The sequence below is a fragment of the Microtus ochrogaster genome, chromosome 7 (genome assembly GCF_000317375.1).
Source record: "Microtus ochrogaster isolate Prairie Vole_2 chromosome 7, MicOch1.0, whole genome shotgun sequence".
Classification (NCBI taxonomy): Eukaryota; Metazoa; Chordata; class Mammalia; order Rodentia; family Cricetidae; genus Microtus; species Microtus ochrogaster.
The window spans coordinates 64,325,636-64,341,678 of NC_022014.1; the positions used below are offsets into that span (position 1 = coordinate 64,325,636).

Below are 16,043 nucleotides of genomic sequence, written 5' to 3' on the forward strand. Positions count from 1 at the left end.
AAAGCAAAAGGGGTCTCTCCCTCCAGCTGAGAAGTGCAGAGCACAGGGGCCTGAGGGGGGGGGGCAGGAGCTGGGGGAAGGAAGGAGGGGAAAGGGAAGGCGGAATGAACTATAGCTGGAAACCAACAGAATGCCCAGGAAAAAGTGGGTAGGGGCTGGGATGGTTAACCTCTGTGCCCGAGGTGGTATTCAGATGAGGGAGGTGTGGCTTTGAGGGGCTGCTAGCCCCTATGAAGTGTTCAAAGGACCGGCTACTGAGGACCCTAGGCAGACAGCAGGTATGAGGGACTGGGTCCCAGGCGAGAGACCTGGCCTGGGCCTCTATGCTCTAGTGGTATGGGTGACTGAGGTTGCTCTGGGGTATGAGAAGCAGAAAGTGCGGGGGGGGGGGGGGTGAGGGGCGCTGCTGAGAAAAAGCTTCCAGGACTGACTCAAAAGAAGAGGACATTAGTAAAAGTCCACAGACAGGGTGCTTCAAGGAGGACTGTCCATCACAATGACTGGCTTTGTTAACAACTTTAAGGAAAATATGTTTAAACATTTTACGAGCCGTCCAGAGGCATGTGCAAAACTGGAAAATCTCCAGACTGGGAGCTCCCCCATGCCCCAACTCCTGAAATGTCAAAGCGACCAGGACAAAGTAGAGGAAGACTGTGCCAGTAACCAGAAAAGTGACAGATGAACTTAACACTGTAGTATAAGGTGACATACTCGAAGGCATCACCAGACTTTATGGGTCAAGAGGATAAGTCCTGAGCTCTCGGCCACAACCCAGAGTCAGCAGAGCACTCGAGATTCAGAATCTTTAACCTGGGGTCTAGGAACCAGCTCGTGATTTTGAGTTTGAGGGTTCCCTAAAATCAGGTGAAGGAGCATGGAACAGAAGGGACAAAAAGATTCTCAGAGGTGAGATTTCTCTCAGGGTATCCTCCGATTCCACCTTGCTGAAGAAATTACCCTTGACATGCAAATGATGGAAACACATTTGCATCTGGGGCCTTGGTTTGTGGTTTTTACCATCAGATGTTCCTGTGGGTGAGCATGTCGAGCCTTCTCAGCGAAGCTTGCTGATTGCAAGCCTTCAGAGGAACGGGGCTATTTCCAGGGCTCCACACTCAAAGGGGCAAGCTTTCCCAGTAGTAGAGGTTAATTCTCCATAAGGTGTTGCAGGCCGAGATCTTAACGATTTGACCTTTATCCTCTTTAGATTCCCCCTAGGTAGCTCCACTTCAAAGCAGAGCTTGCTAGTCCCCTCTTTTCATCTCCAAATTAGCGCACAAAACCAAGCCACGTGGAAAAACAACCAAAGCTGATCGACCATTTATTTATTAAAGAGTTAATGGAAACCCTTGTCCAGGCTCAAAAGCCCCTCAAGTGACGGGGGAATGTTGGGTAAGAATGATAGGTGGGTGGTGACGGCTAGGTGAATAGACCGGGTCATCACTTTGATTTCCCGCCCCCACTCCACCATCTCCTCTGGTCTCGATATTAGATTTTATTTTCTTGCTTGAGCTTTAACTCCACAAGGCCGCCACTACCCCACAGTCCTGGTGTCTCAAGGCCCCCAGAGGTTCCTGCGCTTTCTGCCACCCTCACTCGGGGCTCCTGGTATGTGTCTGCAACCTCTCAGGCCAGCCTTGAGTTTAGGTCCCCCTCGTTCCCAGATCTCCCAAATCTCAGGTCTCCTAACCTAAACAACTCCTTATGGTGGTCCCCAAGTTGGCATAACCGCACCCTGCCATAAAGGGAAGATCTGAGACTCCCCATTCAGTCTCTCCGGTCCTCTAGCGGAGCGGTCAGAGCAGATGGCGCGGGAATGCACGCAGGAGCTTGTCCTAATGTTCCCCAGATGCCTTTTCCCCATACCCCCCGCAACCGCGTTGGCCTCCTGATCCCTACTTCTGCTTCCCGGTCTGGGGAAGAGGGTCTGGGGGTGCCGCAGCCTGGGCCCCGGGCGCGCGCAGCCCCGCTCCTCCCCGCGCGGCCCCACTTGTGGCCTCGCCGGCAGCCGCGCAGGGACAGCTGCATTTCTCGCAGCCCGCCGCTAGGAAGCCGGCCTCGCCTCGCTTTCTCCGCCTCCCGGCGCCCAGCCGCGCCGCCGCGCCACCGAGCCGGGCCCGCAGCCGCCGCCACCGCCGCCACAGAGGGACCGCGCCCCTCCCCCGCCGCCCGGCCCCAGCGGCCCGCGGGAGCGGACGCGAGTGCGGTGCTCGGTAAGACCCCGATTCGCTCTTGCCGCCCCTACCGCGAGCTCGTGGGCGCCGCGCTCCACCTCGGCCCGGCGGCCCCACCTTCCCCGGGAGCATCGCCGAGGCGCGGCCGCCAGGGCCGGGCCGTCGCGAGTTTGAGTCCTCGCGCAGTGACCACGGCTTCCCGGGAGCCCGCGCCTCCGCGGCAGATCGGGGTGGCCCTCTCTCCCCAGCTGCCCGCCTCGTCCTCCGGCCCTGGGCGCAGGCGGCGTGCGGCACCGGGGCCACAATCGGAGGGGTGGTCACCGGCCGGCGCCGCGGGGAAGGGACGCAAGGCCTGGGGAGCCTGCTCCTCCCGGGTCTCCGCTCCCCGGTTCCCCGCTTTGTGTGGACACCCTCCCAGCTTCGCCGCGGCGGGGGGCGCAGGCTGAATGGCGATGGCGAGGCGGGGGCCCGGGCTGGGAGCTGAACTCCTTTTAGGGGGAGGGGAGGCTCGCTTCCTGCTCCCGCCGTGGCCACCGGTCGGCTCAGCCTTTTCAGGTCCCACCCGGTCCCCTGGGAGCTGCATCTCTCCGCGACCCGGCTGGGGAAAGTTCAGAACGCACTGTCCCCGCCCCTGCTCCCCCGCCCCTCGGACTCTAAGTGCCTGGGGCTCTGAGCTCCAGGGGGCCGGGGCTTGCCTTTATTCCTCGGTTTTCTCCTTGAGTAATTGCCTTGCACCCCAGCACGGGCTTGTCTATCTTCTCCCCTTAAAAACAAAGTTTTAGCTCCAAGTAATTTATACTGCTATGAAATTCTAGGGGAGGGTGTTTTAAGGGAGAAAGATTTTAGATTTCCCTTATTTGTTTATTGTGAGAATGGAGGATGAGGGGATAATTGCAGTATAGTGATGAGACACCCTAGGGATGATGTTGGGGTAGAAGATCCAGGGTCTTGATCTCCACCTGTTCCTCGGGCAGCCTGAAACCCGGGATATACGGGATATACACTTTTTCTCTTGCTTATCTTGCAACACCCTGAGCCACCTGGCCCAGGAGAAAGGGTTCTGGGTGCTTCCTTCCCCTCACCCCTTTCTTTATCGGCTGATGAAATTAGCCAGGCTGCTCGAAGGAGGTGACGAAGGAGGTGACAGATACTAGTACTCTCTTTATGGATATCGTTTCATTGTTAAGTGTGGTCCCTGCTGGATCACGTGTGAAATGGCACCTTTGTGCCGCTGGCTTGGGCCGCTAGAGGTTGTTGCATCCAATAGAGTTGGGTTGGAAATCCCCTGTCTGCTCTCTGCTGCTGCTGGAAAGAAAAGGGGAAAGGAAACAGAGACTGGAGGGTGGGCCATAGCTCAGGGCTGGTGAGACAGCAGCGGGGATGAGGGAGGGGGAAACCAGGCCCGTGAGTTAAACCAAGGGCCTCTTTGGGATCTGGCGAAAGCTATACCCTAACTGCACTTCCCAAACAGGCCAAAGTGCTGGTGTATCCTCATGCATTGCTAGAGGGCTAATATACCCCCTTCGAACTAGGCTAGAGTTTGTGGTCTACTCCAGGCATTTTGGAACAGATTCCTTCTTTGTGGCTAGTTAGTAAATAATCCCAGGACGCCCAAAGCAGACCTCTTATGAGGTCCTTTCTCATGCTGCTTTGAACTTGTGGCCATGGAGACCTGGAAGCTCTTGCCCAGCTCCCAGATCCCTCCAGTTTGCTAGAGGACAGGGGCAATTGAGGTGGCCATTCATCCGTGACAGAGTTTGCTGTCTGTGAGGTGTGGAGACCCTAGGCTCTGTGTTGGGGCACCAGGGCTATTGAATGAGAGGAAAACAAAGGACAAGTGTGGGGTGAGTGTAGGAGGCGAGTCTTTTGGGGACCCCTGTTCGCTTTAGGGACATGAGGTTGAAGAGCCTTATGGAGAGTGTTCAGTGTGCAAGCTCCTTCTGGGCAAGCCTTGGAGCACATTTGCCCAGGAAAGCAATCTGGGTAGCTGCAGGGCCTTCCGTATCATGGACTTCAGAATGCAAGTGGAGACCAGACAGGCCACTGGGGCTCATCTCCTGTGCTGCCCCAAAAAGGGCAGCCCTGCTTTTCTTCTCCATGACTTCCTGGGCGCCAGGGTGCCGGGTGGTGTTCATCTATATCTACTTGGGATCTGGGTGAGTCCAGGGTCTTCCATGTCAGACTTACCTGCCTCGGTACTGAGAAGTTTTCCATTGGCTCACACCACCTCTGATGGACCAGAGCGATTGAATGGCCTTTTAATGATGTCACAAGCATTGTCTTTAAAACCAGTCAAAAGCAATAAATGCAGCAACACTGCTTAGAAATGGAACTCCCACCACATAAAATACGACAATGGCTTTTGTGTGTGTGTGTGTGTGTGTGTGTGTGTGGCAGCAAGGGTCTTCAGATTGTTCTTAGTGTGATAAGAAGTTCTGACTCCACAGACCTAGCCTGCACCCCCCCCCCCCGTGCAACCCAGTGAGGAAAATGTTTGCCATGCAGCACCTCTCATATCTGTTTTTTCCTTCAGAGTTCCCCAAAGTCACTCTGCTCTGTTACTAAGCAACAGAGCAGAGAATTTCCTAGAGCCTTGGGCACGAGGCTCACCTCTGACCACGCCAGGTAAGTGGAGCAGGTGGTGCCTGTGGCTTGCTGGCTCCTGCCCATGTGACAAATAACCGTTGGGTCTGGAGCCCCAAAATGACCGAGGCCTAGCAGTCCCTGAGATGGGAGTTGGAAGTCTCCTTGGTGGCATGCAAGGCTCTTGTGGCAGGGTTCACCTGCCCTTGTGGCCAGGATTTATCTTTCGGCTGAAGTTCTGGCTTCCAGATGTTGGTGAACTCAAGATGTTAGCTGCACTGGCCGCTCTGCTGTCTGATCCTCTTTGCTTCCAGCCTCCCAGAAATACCTCTCATGTGCAGGAACAGTGCAATAGATTCCTTCCTAAGAGAGCAGCTAAACTTCTCGTCTTCACAAGAAGCCACGAGCTGGGATGTAGCTCAGTTCGTGGATGGCTAGAATACTTGTCTAGTTTGCACAAAGCCCAAGATTCAATCCCCAGCCCCTAAACTGGACACAGTGGCAGATGCCTGTCATCCAAGGCCTGGGGAGGAGGAGGCAAATGGAGCAGAAGTTCAAGGTCAAGGTCATCACTGGCTACCTGGAGAGAGTATAAAACCCAGCCTGGGCTAGGTTAGACCCTGTCTCAAAAAAAAAAAGATTAAAAAATAAAACCATTCATAAACAATAGATGGAATAATTGCTTGGGAACATAACTCCCCTCTTTAGAGCCTGTCCTGGAACTAGCTCTTATAGACCAGGCTGGCCTCAAACTCACTGAGATCCGCCTGCCTCTACCTCCCGAATGCTAGGATTATAGGCGTGTGTGTATCACCATCACCCGGCTTCATAACTCCCTTCTTGAGAAACACAGCCACCATTTTTCTACTGTGTCAAAGGTCTTTAGAAAGTTCTTGGTTGGATACCAATGGTATTTATTCATTCATTCATTCATTTGTTTTGTCAAGATAGGGTTTCTCTGTGTAGCTTTGGAGCCTGTCCTAGAACTCTCTCTGTAGACTAGGCTCACCTCAAAGTCACAGAGATCTGCCTGCCTCTGCCTCCCTAGTGCTGGAATTAAAGGCGTGCGCCACCACTGCCCCCACCGCTCCCACCACCACTGGGTCAGATACCAGTGTTTAACCTGAACTTCAGGAAGCAGTCAAGCCATTTTTTTTTGTTTGTTTTTCTTTGGATTTTCGAGACAGGGTTTCTCTGTAGTTTTTGGTGCCTGTCCTCCTGGAACTAGCTCTTATAGACCAGGCTGGCCTCAAACTCACAGAGATCCGCCTGCCTCTGCCTCCCAAGTGCTGGGATTAAAGGTGTGTGCCACCAACGCCCGGCCAGTCAAGCCATTTTTATGCCCACTTCCACCAAAGCGTCTTTGTGGTTTGTTGGTTTTGTGGTACTGGAATTTTGAATCCAGGACTTTGCCGACGCTGTACCACTGAGCTCCGCCCCTAGCACCAGAGCTTACGGATCCCCAGCACTTACTTAGGCATTCCCAGGAGGCTCTGGATCTTCCTCTGAAGCCTTGTAAATGCTTCAGCATCTCATTCTTAGAAGGCATCGGAGGAGGTCTCACATATGCGCTAGGTTCCTTTCATAGAAACTGTTGCTATTATTTCTGAATGTGGGCTCGGCAGTTCTGATACTTGTTACTAAGGAAAGAATCTTTGGTTAAAACTGCAGAGGCTGCGGCAGATGAGGCGTTGTAGGGAAGGGACATGGTGGAGGTATGGAGTTGCTGAAATGTCAGGTAGATAGAGAACGGGTCAAACCACTCAGTATTAACCGCTTTGCTGTGGAATCAGCTCTAACCTGTTCTCTCAGAGCTTGCCCTGTGGGCTGTGGGCAGCGGTATGGCTGAATGGCTTGTCTTTTAATGCTAGTGTTGGTCCACAGGGACAAGGCACCTAGTGAGGGTGTGGCAGGGTGGGCAGTGGAGAGTGGAATGGTGTGGAAGGCAACAGCAAAAGGCTTCCTGTGGAGGAAGAGGCACGGGGGCTAGAGATATGGTATGGAGGGTAAAAGCTCTTGCTTTTACACACACTCACGAACGCACACACACGTGAGTAAAAATGTAATCTCTCACCCCGTCAAGAAGTCAACTCAGATGTGTTTTGTTTTTGTTTGTTTGTTTGAGACAGGGTTTCACTGTTTAGCCCTGGCTGGCCTGGAACTTGCTTTGTAGACGAGGCTGGCCTCAAACTCAAGATATCTACCTGCCTCTGTTTGATGGGATGTGTCCTTTTTTAAAAAAAGACTTTTTTTTAAAAAAAGTCATTTATTTTATTTGTATGAGTGTTTTAGTCACATGTATATATGTCCCTGGAACACATGTGTAGTTATGTGTAGTTGTGAGTTACCATATGGATGCTGGGAACGGAAGATTGCTCTTAACTACTGAGTTATCCCTTCACCCCATTGTATGCTCAGTAGTTAGGGGTCCTTATTTCCTCACGAGACCCTACGAGCTGACATTCATTTTTCAGGTGAGGAAATAGACCTAAGAGGTAGCAAGAGGCTTAATAACACACCCGAGGTCAGGTATCTCAAAGCAGAGGAGCTAGAAGTGGGCTGAGGGAGCCTGGTTCCAGGCTCACACCCTTGGAGACATCCTCAGTAGCTCCCTGTTTAGTTGGTCGAGGTGGGGGAATAGGGGCTGTACTCAGGGTCTGACAGTGCAGTGGCCAGTGTCACTGGAATGGGTCCGGTAGTCTGTTAAGAACTGCTAGCCAGACAGTCTGCTGAGGCCTCACCAAGGCCTGGCCCTGCTCTCAAGAGGCCCGTAGTCTAGTATCTAATAATAAGATGATCATATTAGTCTAGCATTATGGTCACCCTGGCAGGGGCTGTGACAAGATGAAACGCTGGGATCAGGGGTGTAGCTCAGGGGTAGAATATGATGAAGCCCTTGCCCTGTGGAACGAAAATATGAAACCCTGAAGAAGGGGGTAATTGCCAGTCGGAAGACACGCTTGAGCTGACAGGCCTTCTTGGGGGAGGGGACTTGAGTGGAGTGAGGCTAAAGGTGACATCTGTCTTCCAGGCACTTGATCTGGTCCCAGAAGACAGTGTGTTCCTATTCTGTGGGGTTAGCATAGCCCTGGGACTGGCCTGTGGGCATGTGAAAAGGGTTTGGGTTTTAGGATCTTGTGACATCTTTGCCAGGGTGAGGCAGGAACTCTGCAGTGGGGTTGCTTGCTGGATGCATTGGGTTTGCTTTTGTCTTTGAGTTTTGTGTGTTGTTGTCATTTTTGGGACTGTCCTGTTCTAGCCCAAGCTGACGTGAAACTTGCCATATGACTAGGCAGGCCTTGAAGTCTTGACAGTCTTCCTGCCTCAGCCTCCCATGTGCTGGGAATCTAGACATGAGCTACCATGCTAAATTTCATTTTTTTTTCTGAGACATAGCCTCATTTTGTAGACCAAGTTGGCCTGGAATGCACTCTGTAGCCCAAGCCGGGCCTCAGACTCATGGTAATCCTTTTGCCTCTGCCTCTTCTCTGCGCTTAAAGTGTTGGGATTATAGACATATGTCACCGTGCCTGACTGCTTTTTTTGCATGTGTGTGTTTGGTTATTTATCTTTATTGCTTTATGTGTATGGTTGTTTTACTTGCATGTATGTTGATACACCACATGCTCACCTGCTCACAGAATCCAAAAGAGGGTCTTATATTCCTTGGAACTGGAGTTACAGATGGTTGTTAGCCACCATGTAGGTGCTGGAAACCAATCCTAGGTCCTCTGGAAGAGCAACCAGTGTTTTAACCACTGAACCATCTCTCCAGCCAGGTTTTTATGGGTTTTAATAGCTAAGCATTAGCCACGTCTTGTAATGCCTTCAGCGAGCACACTACAGAGGTAGAAGTCTTGCAGGCTTTGTTGCTCAGAACACAGCTGTTCATTGGACAGAGGACCAGAGGTGAATATGTTTGAACTGCAGAGGGAAGACCGGAGGAGGATATAGGGAGGATGTTCCAGATATGCCTTAATGAGCAAGAAAAGTGACTCATGGGAGCAGAGGGGAATGCCCTCACCCAACCCAAAAGGCTTTGGAAATGGGAACAAGATTCATTTGTCTTTGTGGTTTAAGAAGTTCCATCTGCAGACAGGAAGCTAAAGTGGCGGCCCCGAGCGGTCCATGCCTGCTCGGGACAGAAGCATGAAAACTGGGATTTTTGAGATGGAAGGCTGCTCAAATCTGGCTTAACTTCTCCTTGTCCTGTGGAATCACTGGAGAGTGCTGAGTGACAGAAGGTAGCCTGTCCATGAATTTAGAGCCAAAACATCAATCCTACCTGCTTAGCAGCTGGAACTCATGCCCTGGGTCCCTGCTGCGGAGATGCTCTGTGGGAGTGACCCAACGCCTTGGGAAAAGCGGCAGGAAACCCGGAAGTAACAATTGTCAGATACTGGCTACAGAGAGCATCAGGTCTATTCAGAAGATGATTGTCCTTGGAGTTCCTGGGTTATCGGCTTCAGCCCCTGCGTGAGCTCCGGGCAGACACAGGGGCCCCCAGGAAATGCTGCAGAAAGAATGAACAAACAGTAGGTGATCCAAGTTTGTTCTCTTTGACCATTTACTTGCTGGGCCCACAGGACAATCATTTCATGATCCCTCCCACTGACAGAAAAAGGATCGTGATAGGCTGAAGGGCAAGAGCAAGGTTAGCAAAGTACATCTGGGGAGTTTTCTCAAAATACATAGTTCTTCTAAAGATGGTCAAGTGCGGACATGTTCCTTTATTATGATTTTTTTTTGCTGCCCCCTACTCCAAATATAAAAGACTTTAACATTTAGGGAAAATGTGTTATGACAATCTCAACACTTTATCAAGATAGCTACAGAAGTCTCAGAAGAAAACAGGCTTGCTGTCAAGAGGGACTCTATTAAGAATAAATCAAACAGGCGGTGGTGGCGCACGCCTTCAATCCCAGCACTCGGGAGACAGAAGCAGGCGGATCTTTGTGAGTTTGAACCCAGCCTGGTCTACATAGTGAGTGCCAGGACAGCCAGAGTTTATCTCAGGCAGGCATGGTGGTGCATGCCTGTAATTCCAGCACTCAGAAAATCTTGAGTTCAAGGACCGCCTGGAGTATATAGTGAGATTCTGTCTCAGAAGAGAAAATGGGATGGGGATATGGCTCGGCTGTTAAGAGTGCTTAGTGCTCTTGCAACCATGTTGGGCAGCTTACAAACACCCCTAACTACAGCTCCGGGGAGATCTGATGCCTCTGGCCTCCGTGAACACCTATACTTGTGTGTACACGCGAGCACGTACTTACACACACACAATTTAAGTAAATTTTTTTAAAAACAGGGCTGGAGAGATGGCTCAGCAGTTAAGAGCTTTGCTTTTTCCAAAGCTGGGATTTGGAGCTTTGCTTGGGCAAAGATGCTCTGTGGTTGTGTCGGGCGGCCAAGCTCAGGAAGTGATTTCACTTTGTTCGGGTCTGAGATTGGTTTCAGTTCCAGGCTGTACCAGGGGCCGGGTGCTGCTGAGAGCCAAGGGAGGAGGCAGCAGGGAGGGAGTTCCACTGTTGTCTGTTACCCAAGTGACAAGGTAGGTGGACAGGGGATTCCTGGGCTGAGCAGGGAAGAGAGGTGAATCTGAGGTGGTGTTAGAAAGCAGCAGTTGAGTGACTGGAGACTCGGCTGGAGGCAGCAGATGAAGATATATGTGCAGGTCTTCATGGTACGTTATAAGAGAAGACGGTCCTAGACGTAGGCCGAGGGAAGTGTCACCCACAGATTACCTGAGTGAGGTAGCTCTCCCACAAGCAGATGGGGAAAGTAAATAAGCACGCTCCAAGGTCAAATGCGTCCTGTGCTGACATCCTTAAGATGAAGCCCCTTCGGGCCTGCAGAGACGGATCAGCAGAGAAGAGTGCTCTCTGGCCCTCCAGAGAACCCGATTCCCAGCACCTGTGTCAGGTGGCTCAGAGCCACCTCTAACAGTAGCTCCAGGGGAATCTGACTCATTCTTCTGGCCTCAAGGACACGCACGTGACGTGCTGTCACCCTTCTCCACACAGTTTTCTTAGGTTCATTTCTTTGCATGTATGTATGTATGCACACCACATGTGCATGTGCCCTTGGAGGTCATAAGAGGGCATCAGATCCTCTCAGCTAGAGTTCTGGTCACTTGTGAGCCAGCATGTGCTGTGTAGGTGCTGGGAACCAAGCCTAGGGCCTTCAGCCCCTATACGTGTTTTTTTTTTTTTTTTTAAATAATTTTTAAAGATTTATTTTATTTGTGTGTGTGTGCCTGAGTGTATGTATGTGCATCGCATGTGTGCAAGTTTCTTGGAGGAGAAAAGTAGTTGACTTCCCTGGAGCTGTTATCTGGAAGAGCAGTACAGCCTCCTAACATCCATTTCTCTAAGCTGAGAGAGGGAGAGAGAGGAGAGAGGAGAGAGAGAGAGAGAGAGAGAGAGAGAGAGAGAGAGAGATAGAGAGAGAGATCACCCCTTCCTGGGACATAGTGCAAACCTGTAATCCTCCAGCACTCAGGAGTCTGATAAATTTGAAGCCTGTCTGGGCTGTATAGTGAGCTCCTGGCAAGAACAAATGTAACTAACCTATGGTAACATTTTCTTTCGTTTGACTGGCTTTAAAAAAAAATGGCAAAGGCCTGTTGAAGAACTAATTGTTGCAGATTTGCAGACCTTTGCAGGCTGGCGAGCCTCTGAGACCTCAAGCTGTCAATTTTCCCAAGACAGTTTGGGGCCAGCGGGGCAGTTTCACAGCACATCATTGCCCTAGGAAGTCAGAGGTTTCTTCCGACTCACTCTGGGTGAGGCAGACATAGAGGTTCTAGTCCCTCTTAGCAAGTTATAACACCCTGCATTCAATTTTACCTTTTCTTTTTCTTTTTTTCCACCTTCGAGATAGAGTTCCTTTCTATGTAGCGCTGGCTGTCCTGGAACTTGCTCTGGAGTCCAGGCTGTCTTCAAACTCAGATCTGTCTGTCTGTGTCTCCTGTGCTGGGATTAAAGGTGTGTGCCACCAGACCCAACTGCATTTGATTCATTTGATTCTTTAAAGACATGTGTTTGTTTCCTTTTCTTTCTTTCTTTCTTTCTTTCTTTCTTTCTTTCTTTTTTTTTTTTTTTGGTTTTTCGAGAGAGGGTTTCTCCGTAGCTTTGGAGCCTGTCCTGGCTGGTCTCGAACTCACAGAGATCTGCCTGCCTCTGCCTCCAGGCGTGCGCCACCATCGCCCGACCCCTTTTCTTTCTTTTTTTTTTTTTTTTTGGTCTTTTGAGACAAGATTTTTCTGTGTAACCTTTGCTGTTCTGGAATTCTTCTTGTAGACCAGGCTGGCCTTGAGTTTACAGATCTGCCTGCCTCTGCCTCCCAAGTTCCAAAGGGTTGGGTGGGAGGCTATCCAATGTTTATTTTATTTCCAAATGAGAAACCCAAACTTTAAAGGCATAGAGGATCTTGAAGATTACTGTCTTCTCCTAGAGGAACTTGTGATCCCAGGTCATTACGTGCATTGAAAAGTTGAATGATATTGGTTAAGACCCCTGGATATAACTCAGTTGACTGAGTGTTTTGGTAGCATACATGAAGCCTTGGGTTCCTCTCTTCAGTGGTGTTTTGGTCTGGAGAGATGGCTCAGTGGTTAAGAGCACTATCTGGTCTTCTAGAGGACTCTTGTCCAATTCCCAGCACCCACATGGTGGTTCACAAGCATCTCTAACTCTATAACAGTTCCAGGGGATCTGACACCCTCTTCTGGGCTCTATGAACACCAGACTTGCATGTGGTATGTAGACCAGGCTGGCCTCGAACTCAGAGATCCACTTGCCTCTGCCTCCAAAATGCTGGGTGGGATTAAAGGTGTGCTACCAGTGGCCAGCTGAGAGTAATAGTATTCTTTTTTTTTTTTCTTCTTTAAATGTGCTTTGGTGTTTTGCCATGGGTGTCAGGTGCCCTGGAACTGCTGTTACAGATAGTTGTGAGCTATCATGTGGGTGCTTGGAGAGCAGTTGGTGTTCTTAACCGCTGAGCCATCTCTCTAGACCCCATAATAATATTATTTTTTAAATTAATATTATTTTATTTTATTACTTTAAAAAATACCAATCCAAATTCCCACTTCTTCCCCTCCTTCCACTCCCCTCCCACTCCCTCCACACACCCTCCCCTCACCCCATCCAATCTAAAGAGAGGGCAAGGCACCCTGCCCTGTGGAAAGTCCAAGGCCCTCACCACTACATCCAGATTGAGCAAGGTATACATCCAAAGAGAATAGGATCCCCAAAAGCCAGTACATGCAGTAGTGACAAATCCCAGTGCCATTGTTATTGGCCCCTCAGTCTGTTCCACTGTCAACCGCATTCAGATCCATGCTTGTTCATTCCCAGTCCAGTTGGAGTTGGTGAGCTCCCATTAGCTCAGGCACATTGTCTCAGTGAGTGAACCCCTCATGGTCTTGACTTCCTTGCTCATACTCTCCCTCTTCTGCTCTTCAACTGGACCTTGGAAGTTCAGTCCAGTGTTCCGATGTTGGTCTCTGTCTCTACTTCCATCTGTTGTTAGACAAAGGTTCTATGGTGATATTTAAGATAATCATCAGCCTGACTACAGGGCAAGGCCAGTTCAGGCACCCTCTCTATTGCTTAGGGTCTTAGCTAGGGTCATCCTTGTGGATTCCTGGGAATTTTTCTAGAACTAAGTTTCTTGCCAACCCCTGTAATAATATTCTTAATGATTGTTGTTGGGAATCAGATACCTGCTAAATCCTTAACCCGGTGTTTACCACAGTGGATGTTCTCCATAAACACTGCTATTATTGTTGTTGCTTTATTTTGTAAAAGTCACCTAGCTGCTTAGTAGTAGCCAGGTCTCCAGTACTGAGCTGTTACTAGTTCTGGCTCTTTTCATCTCAGCCTGCTCTGTAAGCTGCCTGGTGTGGGTGCTGGGGACCAAATCCAATTTCTCTGGAGAAAAAAAAAAATTGTTTTTAATTTATTCACCAATCGGGTGTGATGGTTCACGCCTTTAATCCCAGCACTGGGGAGGCAGAGGCAGAGGCAGGCAGATCTCTGAATTCGAGGCCAGCCTGGTCTACAGAGCTAGTTCCAGGACAGCCAGCATTACACAGAGAAACCCTGTCTTGGAAAACAAACCAACAAAAAATTTATTTGTCAGCAACTTCATACATACATAGAATATATTTAGATCATATTTATACCCCCATTCTCTTGTTCCCCTTCTCTCCCCATCCTCTGAGCCTCTTCTTACCAACAAATGCTCCTCCTACTTTCACTTCTTTTGGTTTTATTGACTCACTGAATTTAATCGGGATTGCTAGCAAGAGTTTGGTTGTGTATGTGTGTGTGTGTGGGGGGGGTTTAACAGAGCATGGACAGCTAAGCAGTGGCTGCACCACTGAAGAAAATGACTCCCGTCCCAGCAACTAACTGTGAGCCGGCTCAGCCTTGAAGTTCAAGAAAAGTGTATGACAGAGCTGTGTTGGCAGCTGAACTCAAGACCTGGCTTCAACTCTTTGCTAGATATGGTCGGACCTGGGTCACGAGGACATGCTTGTGTTTAGATCATTTCTTTCCACACACACACCATTGACTGGCATTTAGAGGTTTCACAGGATTCCTTGCTTCTGCTGGGAAGTTGGGGCTGTGTGGAGATGTCTTCATTGAGTTCTTCTCAAACTTGAAGCGCCAGCAGCAGGAGTGGCAAGGCAGGACTTGGAGCGTCGGGGAAATGCCCCTGTCGCTTGCTTGCTTTGCACCAAGGGTGAAGACAGTGTGCAGATGTGTTTAAAAATATTTGGCAGGCGTGCATTTGTGTGAGACCAGGCCTACTCAAACGCTTCCCAAATGACTTGCGCTGACCTTTTGTAAAATTGCTGACGGCCTAGGAACCTCCCAAGGGAGTCTGAAACACAGCGAAAGCTGGTATGAACCTCCCAAGGGAGTCTGAAACACAGCGAAAGCTGGTATGGTCCCCAGGCTTGAGTCATCTTTCTCACGTATTGGTAGGTGGCACTCTCTCCCAAAGGGTGATTGGAGTGTTTTTCCTGGAATATGAAAAAGAACAGAAATTAATTTTGTTTGGCAAGTCCCACATCACTCCTTAGAGATGCTCACTGCCTTTCTCGGACTAGAGTGGAAACTGGCTTCTGGTGTTGATCCATGGGATATCTCGGGTTTCCCCACCAGGAAGAAGGAGCATGTTAAAACAAGAGAGTTTTGAGTGTGCAGACTACTATCCTGTTGGAGCTCTGCCGTGTAATGACACTGCTGTTCTCACTGGGTCACTTCACTTTTTAATTTTGTACTTGCCTCTTCTTCCTGTCTTTCTTTTTATCTTTTGTTCTGTTTGGAGACAGGATCTTGCCAGGCCTGGTGGAAGGGCTTTAGTCCCAGCACTTGGAAGGGACAGGCAAGTGGATCTCTGAGTTTGAGCCCAGCCTCATCTACATGCTGGGAATATAGACGTGAGCCACCATACCCAGCTCCTATGTACTTGGGCTTTGCCCTTGATAGTGCCCTACTACTAAGCCTTGTTTCCACCCGTCCTTATACTTTCTATTCTGAGCCTAGATCTCACTAAAGCATGAAGGCCAGCCTTCAGTTCACTCTGTAGCCCATGCAGGCCTTGAACTTGAGGTTTTCCTTCCTCTCATGAGTTGCTCTATTATAAGGCCCATGCCACTAGACTCATGTCTAATGGATTATTTTCTCCACGACAGCAAATGGTTGTAGAACTTACCTAATAGAAGTAGAATTAACAATTCATATCACACAGGACTTTTGTGATGGTTCAATGATACCAGCCAGATGTGCTATATGCCTATTGGATGCCAGGAAGCTTTCTAAGCATGTAAGAGTCTTACTGTATTTATTCAACCCTAAAAGAGAGAGTGTGTTGTTATTATTGTTATTAAAGGTTTATTTTGTGTGTGTGCACATGTGCGCACATGCCCATGTATCCTGGCATGAATGTGGAGGTCAGAGGACCACTTTTCCAGTGGTTCTCGCCTTTCACCCTGGTGACTTTTTGTTTTGAGATAGGGTCTCAGAATGTAAGATTACTGATTTAAGGCATCTTTCTGGCTTTTTAAAACATCAGTTCCGCCAGGCCGTGTTGGTGCATGCCTTTAATCCTAGCACTCGGGAGACAGAGGCAGATGGATCTCTGTGGGTTTGTTTGAAGCCAGCTTGGTCTACAGAGTGAGTTCCAGGACAGGCTCCAAAGCTATACAGAGAAACCCTGTCTGGAAAAACCAACCAAAACCCCCCAAAAAACAAACAAACAAAAAACCAA

The 16,043-nt window shown here is 49.7% G+C and overlaps 1 protein-coding gene across 1 annotated transcript in view; it reads left to right on the forward strand.

Annotated features, from left to right (window-relative positions):
* The first annotated feature begins 2,141 nt into the window (after positions 1-2,141).
* Positions 2,142-16,043, forward strand: part of Cuedc1 (CUE domain containing 1) — a 93,302-nt gene continuing 79,400 nt past the window's right edge. Inside the window, exon 1 of the mRNA XM_005350507.2 lies at positions 2,142-2,213. The gene's annotated coding sequence lies outside the window, so the exon portion shown is untranslated. The remainder of the gene's footprint in view (positions 2,214-16,043) is intronic.